The sequence below is a fragment of the Pinus tabuliformis genome, chromosome 5_1 (genome assembly GCF_031772625.1).
Source record: "Pinus tabuliformis cultivar Carrire ecotype Pingquan chromosome 5_1, CPIR1, whole genome shotgun sequence".
In the NCBI taxonomy this organism is placed as follows: domain Eukaryota; kingdom Viridiplantae; phylum Streptophyta; class Pinopsida; order Pinales; family Pinaceae; genus Pinus; species Pinus tabuliformis.
The window spans coordinates 647,457,199-647,472,590 of NC_142305.1; the positions used below are offsets into that span (position 1 = coordinate 647,457,199).

Consider the following 15,392-nt stretch of genomic DNA (forward strand, 5'->3'; position numbering starts at 1 on the left):
GCAAAGAAACAGTAATACATATTGATCATCAACCACTTCAATATCTACACTCCCAAACTAAGTTGCAACAATCAAGACATTATAGATGGATGGGTTTTCTACAATAGTTTCATTTAGTCATCAGATATAAAAAGGGCATACATAACAAAGTTGCAGATATGTTATCGAGACCCATTATAAATGCATCTACCATACTTAAGCATATTTATGTGCTGCATGAAAGCTACATAGAACAGTATGCTCAGGACATGGACTTTCAAGATGTATAGGCAAAAGAGTAGAAGAATTGGACTATCATGTGAAGGACCGACTCTTATATCATTGTGGGAAACTCTGCATTCCACAAACTGAGAGAGTAAAGATAATTAGGGAAGCACATACTTCTCTGATATCAGGTCACTTTGGGGTAAGTAAAACAGTTGCACAGCTGCAAAGGTTCTGCTATTGGCCGAAAATGAATGAGACAGTTTCTAGATATGTAAAGGGATGTGCTATGTGTGCTAAAAGAAAGCCTAGTAACAAAAAACTAAGCTTATACACTCCATTACCAGTTCCTTCTCACCCTTGGGAAAGCATTTCCATGGATTTTGTTGGAGGACTGCCCAAATCTAGGAAAGGTCATGATTATCTATATGTTGTTGTGGATAGGTTCAACAAAATGTGTATTTTGATACCTTGTAGTAAACAGATTACAGCTGAACAAACTGCAAAATTATTCTTTGAACATGTATGGGTTCATTTTGGATTACCCACTTCTATTGTATCTGATCGAGACACCCGATTTATGGGAAAGTTTTGGTTAAGTCTGTGGGAACTAATGGACACCAAGTTAAAGAAAAGCACAACTTTTCATCCACAAACAGATGGCCAGACATAAGTAGTTAACAGGACGATGATCCAGTTACTAAGAGGATATTGCAGCAAACACCCTAAGCTTTGGGATGAACACTTGTGTTATGTGCAACATGCTTACAATAGAGCCAAACACTCTTCTATACAGAGATCTCCTTTTGAGACCTGCTTTGGTTTCATACCAAGGTCTCCTTTGGATTTTGTCTTTGGTAAAGATACCATGGTTGATAGACACAGTGATGTGGACAAGGCAACTAGGTTCATTGAACAGATCCAGGAGATCCATCAGGCAGTACAGGAACAACTAGAAAAGAACTAGGTCAAGTACAAGGCTAGGCATGATAAGCATTGGATGGGGCATAGTTTTCAAGTTGGAGACCAAGTCTGGCTGTATATCAGCAAGGACAGGATGCAAGGTGAAGGTAAAAATCTAAAACCTATCAGGTATGGACCCTTTAGGATACTTGAGAAGATTGGTGAAAATGCCTTCCGCCTTGAGCTACCAGCTTACATGCACATCTACTCAGTCGTAAATGCAGACTGTTTGAGGTTGTTTGAACCTTCAATGATTGAGCACCCTAAAGAGTAGAGTCAATTACCTTCTGTTGATGACCTGCTACCTGAATATCTTAATGAGTTGCAGGAAGATAGAGTGCTGGACAGGAAGGTAAGGATGACGCGCAGTGGACAAGTGGAGTACCTTAGGATTGGGCTTAAGGGCTCGAAGCCGAGCAATACGAAGTGGATTGAGATTGGACAAGTGAGACAACAGTTTCCTCACTTAGTCGATGCTTGAAGAAAACCAACTTTTGGTGGTCCAAAAGCTTTTTCAGTAGGGAGGCCGTGATCCGAATCGGATCCATAAGAGACTGTCAAGAACCTTGACTGTATCGAGTTGAACAAATCCTTGAAAATTCCAAAACAATGATAAAAAACGCCTTGAACCAGTGGCAATGGCCGCCAACGTAGAACGATGAGGACCTCGGTCAAAGCGCGCTGACCGAGGCCCATGGAGACTGTGCAGGAGGTCAAAGTAGCCCCTGGGAACCCCTGCGCATCGCTGGGCAAACAGGGCTAAAGTGCAAAAGCCTTAAGCACTCGGTCGTGTTAGGAGCCGGAGAACCGCGGGCAGAGAAACAAAAAGTGCTAAAGGACAAAGGTGGGACCCGTGCTTTGGAAAACCGACGATATTGATTGGGGCGCCCTTGAACGGTAAGGGGTTTTGGAAGAGAGCGGAGCGATCCCACTCAGCGATCGACGCATGGCAGCGGAGGTGAGAGAAAAACTGTCGTGATCGCGCGCTATCGGTTGAGCAAGTCAACCGCGCTTGACGTGCGTATGACGTTGGATCTAGAGGAGCCCAGATCGGACGGCTGAGATTGCGCTCGATGGAGGAAGCAGAATCGATAGGGGATTAAGCCGTGTTCTAAAGGGATTTGGAGTCCGTTTGACCGCCATAGTGGAGAAACGCATAGCCGGCGTAACGAAAGAAACGAATCGATCAAGCATGCTAGCACTAGTTAGATGGAGACACGTGGCCACTTCCCGAGCGTTCATGCTAACGCTGAACATGGAACTCCAAGCGTAGCTGCAGAAGGTGAATCGACACAGGTAGGAGAGGAACCGAACAGGCATAGGGATCAAATGGTTAAAGCCATGAACAAAGACATTCGGAAAAAAAGGGAGAGACAGAAAGGGAGAGACAGAGAGAAGAGAAGAGTTAATTGGAAACCCGAATTGAGAGGAGTCTAAGCAACTAAGAGAGACACTGAACACAGAGAGTAGTAAAGCCAAGCAGAGGAGACAGAGGGTCGAGCTGACCACAGGCAGCATCGAGCACCAGGGAGCTTGAAGATTCAAGCCTTCCCATAGAGGAATCTGTCCGGATCGAGCATCACAGTTGGCTCTTTCCACTGTACACCAAGGGTCACAGAGCTGGTAGGAAGAACAAGAGTTTGTATACTCCGAGTGGCTTGGGGAATCCAAGAACCATCCTGCCAAGCAAACCTATTTCAGGAGAACTCGCATTGAGTCCCTGTATTTGTAATTCTCTGCTTAAAGACACAATAAAACAAGGCCACCACTGAAGTTGGACCGGAGACGTAGCCCTGGAGAATAGGGTGAACTCCTTATTAAAAATTGTTTGTGTCTTTGTGTTGCTTACTGTATTTCTCTGTTGTCTTTCCACTTATTTTCTATGTATTGGCAATCTGATCGATCTATTGTTTCAATAACACAGAGCACACACACCAGCACATGAGTTTGTAATACCCTTTTGTTTAATAAATCTTCAACTGAGGTCACTCATAGGGTGATTATCAGATCAGGCCCCATCAAAAAAACCTACTAGGAAGGAAGACCAAATGTTGCTAGGAGGAGAGGGGCTTTTGGGAATCGATTGTTTGTCAGAAGAGAATTCTAGATAGGAAGTGAAAATGTTGCAGCTGGTTTGCGAGATGTTGGAAGGGATATTCTCAAAAGTAAGGGCATTTTTGGTTATCCAAATTCCCCATATGATGAAAAGGGCCAATACTCATTCTAACCATAACAATTACAACTATAAATATTTATAGCTTTTTTTAGAAGAAAAATTTGGAATTATGTTTTTTTTTCTAATTTTTTTATAGTGGTTTGGAGATATTAGGTGACCGGTACAGGCATCCAGAAGAATTGACCATGTGACCTCCTAATTGACGAAATACATTCAGAAGAATTGACTTGGTGAGCTCCTAATTGACAAAATACTTAACAACGGAAACTCTCAACCCGTTAAACTAACCCTTAAAACTTATAGAAGTGGAATTATTACTACTTTATATAAAGCATTTACCAAATATATCTCCAATATCAATTCCTTATTAACCTAATTTAACACATACATAGAATATACATTTAATACAATAAAATTATATTGAAAAGACATATTTACCGCAATATATCAATACACCAATAAAGTTAATCCTTAAGTATTGAAAAAACATATTTAACACAATATATCCAATTTCTATCTCTTTATTAATCAATTATAAGATTTTATATGTCATAGTGAATTAAATTTAAAATTCATTTGCATATTCTATATTCCACATTTATGTTATTATAAATGTAATCTCACGATTTAATTTTATAAGCCGAATTGTAATTTTACAATCTAGAATGGTTGTTTTGAAATACACAGAGAACTTTGATTACTTTATTGGAAATTGTAATTAGAGTAAGTGATATAATTAAAATGGATTAAATTAAAAAAAAAAAGGGAAAAGGAAAATTATCTGGTTACTCATGGTACTTGAGGATATAGATAAGTAAATAGACCAAGTTTTAACCATTAATAAATGTAAACCTAATAAAATCTGAATATATTTTAAATAGAAAATTTTACATTAATAAAAATAAATATGTTTTCCAGCCTGGATTAGCGGGATAAGTTTTCTCATTGTTTATGATTTTTAATGCTTTAGTTTAAGTAAACTGTTTTTTTTTTGGAAAACCATGAAAATTTTGGTAATATTTTTGATAAAATATGGCAGGGATTTTGTAAATCTAAATTGCAGTGCTTCACCTTCAAGATTTGTATCTGGAAAATTTTTGATGGTGTTAAACTATTTTCACCTTAAAAACACTATTTAAACAAGATTTGTTAAATTTTTTTACCCAAATTTCAACTTAAAAATAGCTGTCTCGTCAATTCCTTCGCCTCGGTAGACTTGTCCATTCTTAATGACCAGTAAAAGCTTTTTGGCTCTATCCCACGTTGGACCTTTGGAACAGGGACATTTATACGTTTGTAACTCCAACCTAACCATCCAAACGAGAATCCACATACGTCCAACTATGCAATAAATGGATCCGTACTGACGTGACAGCTACGCTTTCAAACCATGCAAGATATAGTCGTGGACGAATATTTGTCATGTAAAAGGTAAACCATTATGGGGGCGTAAATTATAGTGATTGCATCCACATTCGGAGCCTTTTTATAGTTTTCCAACCTAGTGAACAACTCACGATCGCTAGACAACCCTGATTACTGTTCGAGCTGTGGAGTCCGAGGAATTGAGTCTTCTCTCACGCCATAATGGATACCAGAAAGCCTCACCTAGCGATGTTTCCATCGGTAGCTGGAATGGGGCACATTTCATCCCCTTATGTGAGTTGGCTAAGCTATTGGCATCCCGCCATGGCTTCGCCATAACTTTCATCACCTCGAAATTCATGGTCACCTCTGCTCAGACTGCTTATACACAGTCTCTGGCATCTTCAGGTCTGGACATCCGCTGCATCGAGCTGCCAGAAGTGGAGATGGATCCTGAAGATATGAATGGTCATCCCTTAATCTCGATTTTCAATTTCTTGGAGAAGTCCAAAGTCTCAGTCGAGCATGTTCTCAGGATCTTGTTGAGCGATTCATCTAAACCCATAACTGCTTTCATCACCGATCTATTCTGCGCTGCCGCGATTGAGGTTTGCACTAGTCTTAACATACCCAGTTATGTTCTTTACATTACATCTGCCTCTAATCTTTCTCTCATCCTCTACCATCCCACAATGGATGCCGAGATGAAGGAATCTTTGAAGGATTTGGACGGTTCTGTTAAGGTCCCTGGATTTCCATCCTTACCTGCAGTAGATTTCCCTGAACCAATGCAAGACAAGTCTGATCCGCTTTATCGCCTTTTCCTCCGCAATTCATACCGCTTGTTTAAAGCGGACGGAATTCTGATAAACACATTTGAGGATGTAGAGAGCAGGATCATTGAGGCACTCGTCAATGGAGAGATTCTCCCGAGCGTCGATGGAATTCGCATGCCCTCAATATATGCCGTCGGGCCGCTCATTGCTCCCCCGAAACCTGTTCTCGAGGATCCTAGTGGTTCCCTGCAATGGCTGGATAACCAGCCGGCCTCTTCGGTTAGCTTCGTTTCCTTCGGAAGTGTGAATTTCCTTTCGGGGGAGCAGATCATGGAGCTTGCTTTGGGACTGGAAGGAAGCGGGCATCGTTTCCGGTGGGTTCTCCGCGGTCCTCCTTCCAATCCGGACGTATCTGTGCTGTTCCCCCTGGTTTCGAACAGCGGACCAAAGTGGTCTTGTGGTTACTTCATGGGCTCCGCAGGTTGCCATCCTTGCACACCCGTGCACAGGAGGTTTTGTGAGTCACTGCGGTTGGAACTCAGTGCTAGAGAACATTTGGTTTGGAGTCCCCATTATCGCTTGGCCTCTCCAGGGGGACCAAAAGCCCATCGGTTACTTTCTGGTGAATGATATTAAAATGGCAGTGGGATTGCAGAAGCGAAAAGATGGGATTGTAACGAAAGAGGGAGTGGAGAGAGCGGTGAGAGAATTGATGGAAGGAGAGGAGGGGAAGAAGAGGAGGGAGAGAGCGAAAGAGTTGAGGGAGAGTGCGAAAGCAGCTCTGGCAGAGGGCGGAAGTTCATCCCAGGCTGTGGCAGAGGTGGTGGCTCTCTGGAAGGGAAATTCGTGCGCGCAGTAAAACTCTGCGATGAGGTTCACGTATGTGGATTTTGGAATAAGCTTCTATCAATGATATCGATGGTATTAACGTCATCTGAATATGTGGATTTCAGAATATGCTTCTATCCCTGAGGATGGCATCATTCATGGTTTTAATGTCATCGTAAAATATGATTTTATCATTCATAGATCATAGTTATACGTTCTTATTTGATTTTATTCTAGATTTCAATGAGTACCTTGTTACTCTGGTTTTACTGTGGGTCCCAGTCACACAGAGGAAAGCCTATGGGTGCGTATATGTCTGAAGAACACATAAAAATAAGGTTCGTGCATGAAATCAGATGTTCACCTGAAGCGTCAGTCCCAGAGGCATGAAGCAGACAACAGAAAATGTATGAAATCAGATGTTCCCCTGAAGCATGTCAGTCCAGAGGCATGAAGCAGACAACAGAAAGATCTAATAGCACGAAAAATTTTAATATTTGCTATAATATGAATATGTACACTGAAACTATGTTTGCAGCAGTTGAGTTGACTGGGAAAATAAGATGTGTGAGAAATATTTTTATATTTCATATTAAGAAAATAGATGTTTTAGTTTTTTGGATTATTTTGTTATTATTGATGGCATATTTTTTTTATCATAAATATTTTTATATATTATATATTATATAGGGAATATATATGTTTGGTTTTAAATAAATTTGTGTAAAAAAATTTAAAATCATAATAAGTGTTAGAATGCACAAATACAGAGATAAATATGAAAAGTGCTTTATTAAATACGATGAGTGTATATGATCTTTAGATTCAATGTCTAAATTTTTTTGGACTTAAGATGGGGATTCTTTATATTCTTTTTTAAGTGAATATCACAAATTACCATAACGCTTATTGACTAGGTTTTCAATATTAACCTTTTAATTTTTTAAGGGTTGTATGTGAGTCTAGGTAGAGAGATGAAATGAGGCAAGTAACTATCAATATGAATCTGTTCTTCAAATTTAGTGATTTGGGTTGACCATAAACCAAATGGTATGTCTTTTATTTAATTGTACTTTAAGGAAGACCACAAACAATGGAACATGACTCTAAGGTTCAATTATTTTGGAAAATTTCATAATTTAACTAAAACTTGATGTCTTGTTTTCATTGGAAGTTCTAACAAATGGTGATTTGAAGATGAATACAAATTTCGGTCCCTACAGTTCTTGGAACATTGTCTAATTTAGCTAGAAATTAATGTATTCTACTAATTTTAATTGTTCAAGGAAGATGGTTTCAAAACTACCATAAATTGTTGGTGATGTGATATGATCATATACTAAAACTGATGTAGAATTGATTAACCATTAGTGAGTTAGAATGTTAACCGAAAGCATGGAAAACGAGGAAAACTGTTGGAGCAAAACACTTTACGACAACGGATAAACCATAAGCAAGATGCAAAACAAAAGTGTAAATAGCGAAAACATAGATTTACCAGACAACGATATTGATTATGGAGTTCGTCCCTGATGGACTACGTCTCCAGATCCGCTTTCAAGATGGGCGACCGTTTTATTAGGAATGAGAAGAAGAAGTGGATTACACAGTGAAAAGACCAGACTGAATGTGCTCCTAGGCACTTCTGGTCACTGTCATTAGATAGCTCTCTGAACCAAATTTTCAATGCCGCTTACGTTTCCAAATCCGACTCCCAATGCTCTTGAAACTCAGAAAACAAAATCCGCCTCTAACCTCCAAAACCTGCACATGAAGATTGAAAAGTACTCTTCCTTGTCTTCAATGAAGAATTCTGCCTTTATAGGCCTGCAAATGCATCCTAACCTCTGCTGCCCACCTTCAGAATGAATGAGTTGATGTGTAGGGTTGAATAGGGTTAGTTTAGCCACCTTAGGAACACCTTACAGCCTAGTCATGGTATTCGAATTAATTTAAAAATTAATTTACAAATAGAACCCAAAAATAACATTGGGTTAACTCGAAAACCGCTAACAGTTAGCCTAACCGAGCGGAGGTGCTAACGGTCCATGTGATTGGCGTTGTTTTCCATGGTTTATGTGCCGACGGTTCTGCTATGGTTTAGAACTGGCGGTGCAACTGTTCACATGTTGACTACCTGGTTAACTTCCCACGCGGTTTGAGCTGGCGGTTCCTGCTGTGGTCAACTCCTTGCTGCTCACATGACAGCTACCCCAACGCGGTTTCCACGCGGTTTATGCTTGCAGCTTAAGCGCTCGACTGTCTGCTTGTTCACATGTAAATAATTCCGCTGTAGTCACAGTCACAGTCTAAGCCCGCAGTTTAACTCTGTTATGTTATTTGATTTGTATAGTTTAAACTTTTCAAGGGTCGAGGTGTATATTTAGGTTCGTAAAGTGTTTACATTAGGGTTTTAGCATAGTTTTAGGACTAGGTTTTGGCATTGGATTTTTAGCATAGGATTTAATACATGAATGTATAATACATGGTTTTAATTAGGATTCTTAAGCATAGGATTTAGGATTTGATACATGGTTTAGACTTAGGTAAGAATGCATTAGAATTCTTAGGGTAACAAATGATAATAAGATAGCTAGGAGTTAGGGTTTAGGTCTAGGCTTAGGTTTAGAGTTTCATTTAACTGTTTAAGACCCATGTCTGCTCTGCACAATGACATCGGCGAAACTAAAGCCTTTACCAGACGATCGACCCTGATACATCCTTGTGGTCTCCGTGCGACGTTCATCAACATTGCACGACGACGACCATCGCATCTTTGAAACTAACACTGGTGGTGATGACGACAAAACTATGTCATCGACCAGGTACTTAAACTTGAACCCTTTTACACAATCAACTATATCAACCATAAATCCTGCAAAGTCGAATGACAAAACACATGTCGTCAAACAAACCCTAGCGGAACTGTCGATGACATAAGTCGACAGCCAAGTCAACACCACATCAACTAAATGCCATGAAACCATAACATTACCTGAACAACCTGATCATAACCAACACTGTCGATCTGTCGAAGATGAAGTGAAGCGACACTGAATGACACCCGTGAATACTGATGATGACACTTTGAACACTTGTGCAATTGGATTGACGGATCCTCCTGGATCAGTTGGTGTTTTGAAAATTACTGCAAGCTATTGTTTAGAATAAATTATAACTATTATACTAAATGGTGGTTTGAGGAAGACCACAAATCCATTCATTGTCATGGCATTGACTGTAGGCTACATCTATAGCTTTAACTCTACCTTGAGGTTCTAGTTTTGGTTGTTGTTTAGGCTCATTTGTTCTCACTCGATTCATAGAACTTTGAAACTTGAAGTTTGATCTCCAGTCATTAATATACAAGTTGAAAGGACAAAAACATTTTCATAATACTCACATGGAAGAAGATTAAAAAATTTAACCCTCCATGTGGCCAACTAAAGAAGGGTGTTGGATTCTACTAAAAATGCACTCATTTACAATTCAATTCAATTTAATTTTAAAAACAGGTAGACTTACAAATATGTTATTTACAAATTACTAATGTTCTTGATTATATGTGTGTGTGTGTGTGTGGATGGGGGGGCATCATTAGAATCAATTGCTACTCAGATCATCCTATGTATTCTATATTTTCTCATACATTCTCTTGGGATCCTCATTTTCTACATGAAAAGGTTTCATCCGTCAAAGGAGAACATAAAACACAACTCCTACTCCATTGGTACAAGTACCCATGACAAAACTAAAAATATAAGCCACCCCATAAGGTTGTGCATTCTTAAGCGTGAAGAACCATTGTAAGAAATCTTGAAATTGAGAAGAAAAACTTCTTTATATCATGATTTTAAAATATCCATAACAAGAGAATTACAACCCAATGTGGCAAGGTAGAGTGTTAATTGATCGAAGAGGAAAAATTCTATGCAAACATGGTATCATATAATGCACACCACCAAGTATCAAGGATATACTCACGTGGTGTTGTTAATCGTAAATATTATATTTGAGAAGGATAAGAATAGTGAAATAATTCTCAACCAATTGCATGACTATCTACTCCAAGAGTGACTCTGAAATGAAGGAGATTGTACACCTTCCTTCACTAGCATTTCATTTCCCCAACAAAAATAAAAGCTTAAGCTGCCTCATTGTACAACCCTTCTACATATCCATGGTAATGAAATCCATATCATGTGTTTATGCTTAACCCTAAAACAAAAAGGGAGATGTAAGAGGTCTTCCAAGTCCCTATGGAAGTAGAATAAGGGAAACAAATTAGTCTTTGGTGAGAATACTCATTGCACAGAATCAACAATAGCATCAAATTCTCCTCCTCCTTAGTTGAATTTCAGAAGGGCTTACAAGATGAGAAAATGGAGGCAACATTTGATAATATCCATAATAGAGACCCCAATTTATTGGTGCAAGATCAATGAATGGGAATGTAAGATGGAGAAGAAAGCATTAAGTCATGAGCGAAGTGGAAAGAGCAAGAAACTATGGATTGAGAACAATTAAAGAGGAATATTTGACATGTTTATGAGTGAAACCTTCTTATTAGGGTAGTTCAAGTAAGCTTGACTTAGTAATAGAGTCAATTTATCTCTCATGTTTAGTAGCAACCAGTATTAGAGTGAGGTAATAAAATTCCCAATGGTGTTAACTATTGTGTTCCTAGAGTTATAGAGTGAATCGATATGTGTTGGGCCTATAAGGCAAGTACTACATGAAAAATAACATGGGATATGGAAAAATATTGATCACAAAGGTAGTGGAAAGTTCAAATCAATCCTAGAGGAGTTTCTCCATTGTATTAGACATGGCAACAACAATGCTTATCATGCTAGTTTGATAGTGGAGTCAACTTGGAGAATTCCTTAGAGAATGGTGGTGGTAGCATAAGAAAAATCAAGTGGAGGAGCATGGTTTGATGGGTCGCATGAAGGAGGCATGGAGTTTGGGCCTTGTTGTGACAAAGTGCCTCATGTATACCTATAAGTATATGACAAAGGTGAAGTTTGCACTAGTAGAAAATGAGAAATTAGTGACTAGGTGACTAAAAACGTTAGTCACCACAACTTTTCCAAGTGAAATACTACTAAAAATGAGAAATCTGAAGTAACCCAATAAAAAATGACTAACATAAATGACTAATTTAGTCTTGGATTAAAATACGCAACTAGCTAATAAGTTTAAAACTAAAAATAACTAACGTGAATGACTAATTTAGTTTAGGACAAAAATACAACTACCTAACAAGTAGTACAATAATATGAATCAATTGTTTATGTTAATCATTTTGATTGTGTCACTTCAGAAATCTAAACTTACAAGTGATAGTGGATTCAAAGGTTGTTATAGATTGGTTGGAAGGTTATACTTCCGTAAACACACACTTATTGGATCAATGGATGATTAGAATTATTGAGCTAATTAGAATTTTTAGGGTTATATACTTTAATCACATTTACAAGGAATTAAATTCAAAGGCTAACAAACTATCCAAAATGAGAGTGGGATTACAACTGGTTCAAATACATTATGAATAACACTTGTAAGGATAAGTGTTGGTTAATTAGTAGATGACACATTTCTTTTAGTTGAATACTTAACTTTTCATACCAATCTACATTTTTGATTATCAAGATCATATCCATTGAACTTAGGATACTAGTTTTTAATTTTGGATATCAAGTTGTTTATCTAGTTTGAACATACATTATTATTATTTATTATTGTGAAAGAATTTATTATTATCATTTATTGTGCTTATACATGAATTCATGGATTTGAGACGCTAATATTCTTCTTCTTTTTGAGTTGTAAGGATAACTTGGTTCATTTCCAATCCTTATATTGCCATGAACAAGAGTACCTTTTATTTTTCATTCTATCCATATATTCCCACAAACATCTTTTGCCCTCTCTCTATTACTGGAGGCACACATTTTTTCTTAGCCTAGCTCTTTAAGGTAAAGTTTACATTTCCAATGTTTGATCTTAAACAACAAAGGGTGAACCAACTACTTCTTTTCAAATATGATCAAATTCCTCTAACTTATTTTTGAACTATAAGGGATTACATCTAAAGGGGAGGGGTCTTGGATTTCGATTTAGCTTTAATATTAAGCCAATGGGTTTGTGATCTAAGAAGGAAGAGGGAATGGTATAAGAAGATATTTTCCCCTCATAATTCATGAGTGAGGGTTGGACCAAAAATCCATCCAAACATTCTACTTTGAAACCTTGCTTTAATTTTTTATTTGTTTAAGTGAATTTATTGATCTTACCTTAATGTGTATAAATTTCAATATCGAAATGATAACTTTTATCTATTCTTTTGGTTGCTCTCTAAAATAATTTCCTTTCTTCTCTTATTTTTAATAATTTTTTTACATATCTAGCTTGAATTAGTTGATTTGCGAAGGTTAGCTTGAATTAGTTTATTTATGAAAGTTTGTAATAAAAACCAACCTTCCAATTTATTTATTTATTTACACGCTATGGCACCAAGCACATTGTTGCAATTGAAATAGAGTACTAAGATATGCAAAGGTTAGCTTGAATTTAACGATTCACGAAGGTTTGGATTGAAAACTAACCTTCCTAAAAAACTATTTGATTTACATGCTATGGCGCCAACGCATTGTTTGAATTGAAATAGAGTAGGAAGATATGCAAAAGGAAAAGTGGCATAAATGATATAGAGTTTGAATGAAATTCCAGAAGCTCTGGATTTTACAACGAACGATATTGGAACTGAGCCCTTTTTCACAAAGCTCGACCAATTACACAATATGGGCGTGTGATATTACTGGTTGTTGAGGCTTGGATTATGTGGAGATATTGTAGGTTTCTACTCAATTTTGTGGGAATTTAGTAGTGATCCGAGCAAGTAGATACAGTATGAGGATTGAAACAAGGCATTCCATGGGTTTTTATTTTTTATTTCTCGAGTGTCTCAGATATTTCAGTCATTTAACTAATATTTAGTCTAATAGGGTTTGGCACCAATGGGGGGAGAAAAGGCATCGGAGGGTGGGGAAGGGGTATACTTGGAAGGAACATGTGATTACAACATTAGAACCAAAGTTTGGGTAAGGAGGAGAAACGGGTCATGCTGGCAAGGAATAATTTTTGGTATGAATGAACTCTTTGTCACTCATCTGATGTCTCCATGATCTAGAACTCCTATCAAGCTTCTAGGCCAGGAATATGCCAACTTGTCAGTTTTCACTTTCCCTTCACCTCTTATTTATTTAATTTTATGATATGTAGTCTCCTTGTAATGGGCTTCTGGTTGCATGCTAATAGGAGACAACACGGTAGAGCTTACACTTGATGTTTGTGGAAGAAATGACAAATATGACAGTGTTGGATGTATTCCCCATCTATTGCCAATGCAATAATATCAATATTTAATGTAGAAATTCTCATTGGTAAATATTTCCATGCTTGCATATCTTTCTTTTATTGTTGTTCATGTGCTCAACCTGCTTTGTCATTACTTACATCTTCTCAAGTTTAAAAACAAAAGAAATGGAGGAAAAGAAGATGAGGATTAGAATAAAATTATCTTTTGTTTCCATTTCTATCTATGCACAATATCCAAAATAATAAAAATATCTAGGATTGGCCAAGTGCTGAGTAGCATTCATATACCATAGTTTATATTTGATTTTCAGCCGTCATGTGCTTTTTTGTTTCGTTTAAAATTATTATTTTCTGTGCTAGTGAAGTTGAGGTCTTAACTAAAACTCTATCATATTAGACACCCACATTCTCATGGGAGAGGTACACACTTACATAAAAATTTCATGTATTAGTGGATGGATTGTACTTAGTTCTCTTTAGCAATTAAGTAATTAATTATCTCAACAACTAAACTTTGTATAGTGATAAATTGCAGATAATATGAGTCAATATGTTGATGCATTTAGTTCGTATTTCCATTTGAATGATTAATGATTTATCATTTCCAGATGACCTTATGTTGCTTTTCCTTCCATTAAATATCCAGTGAAAGTATATTGTACCCGAGGGAAATCATACTGTTGATTTTCCATGACCTTGGTGTCTGGGATAAAATATTAAATCTCTAACGCTATTGAAACCAAGAATCACAATGAAGCTACTTTTCAAAATGGAATATAAGCAATAGTAAATCTACTAGTGCACAAAATATAGACAATTTTTTACAAATTTTAACCCAACTTCGTTATTTTAATCAAACTAAACAATACAACAGTCTACAACTCCCATACCAGGGATAATGGCCCTCATAAATCCACTAGTACAAGAATACAAAACTGGGGCTTGGTGTCAATCCATCAAAAATAAATCTACCATCAACAAGATACTCTGACCATATAGTTGTTGCATGCTCTCTCAGCTTCTCTTGGTTGTACCCTGTACTTGTCCGGTCCTTCTACTCCCAATTTGCAGCAATGCCTCTATTAATGATCCAAGTCCATCTAGTAACTGAACCTCAGGTCTATAATATGCTTACTAGTTGTGCCTTAGTTCATCAAGGGCACAACACATCGAGACTCCTATCGCATTGTTCACAACTCTGTTTGTGAACATTTAGCAAATGCCCACTGGTTCTCCTAAGCTACTTAGGAACTTCAACCCACTATGGTCTTCTCACGTTGCTCCAATAAAAACCAACATAAGGCACGAAGGGCTGCCACTAGTCACTGAAAGGTGTCCATCTCCCACAATGAACAAGGGATAGGAGGAATTCCCATCATCTAATGTAGATCTCCTTCTCCACACACAAGTCTAGGGATGCTCAACTGCTCCTCTGGCTCATCAAACCTTGAGCTCAACTTCTACCACTCTAGCAACCACCTAAGTCCATGAAGATGGTGCACACTGTGGTCCAACTTAGGCACTATCACGTTGTCCTCCAACAGACATAAATTCCCAATCCATGTCCACACTTGGTCCACTCTCACGTTGCGCTCCAAAAAACCATGAGTGGCCAATACTTGTTGTAGCATATGCTCCTAGTTAGAGCATCCAACACCTATGGAGACCCTTCCACATGGTTGCTAATAGACTTCTCC

General features: G+C 37.8%; 1 pseudogene; it reads left to right on the forward strand.

The window, feature by feature from the left end:
* Positions 1–4,891: 4,891 nt before the first annotated feature.
* Positions 4,892–6,878, forward strand: LOC149166654 (UDP-glycosyltransferase 72B1 pseudogene; annotated as a pseudogene).
* Positions 6,879–15,392: the final 8,514 nt, after the last annotated feature.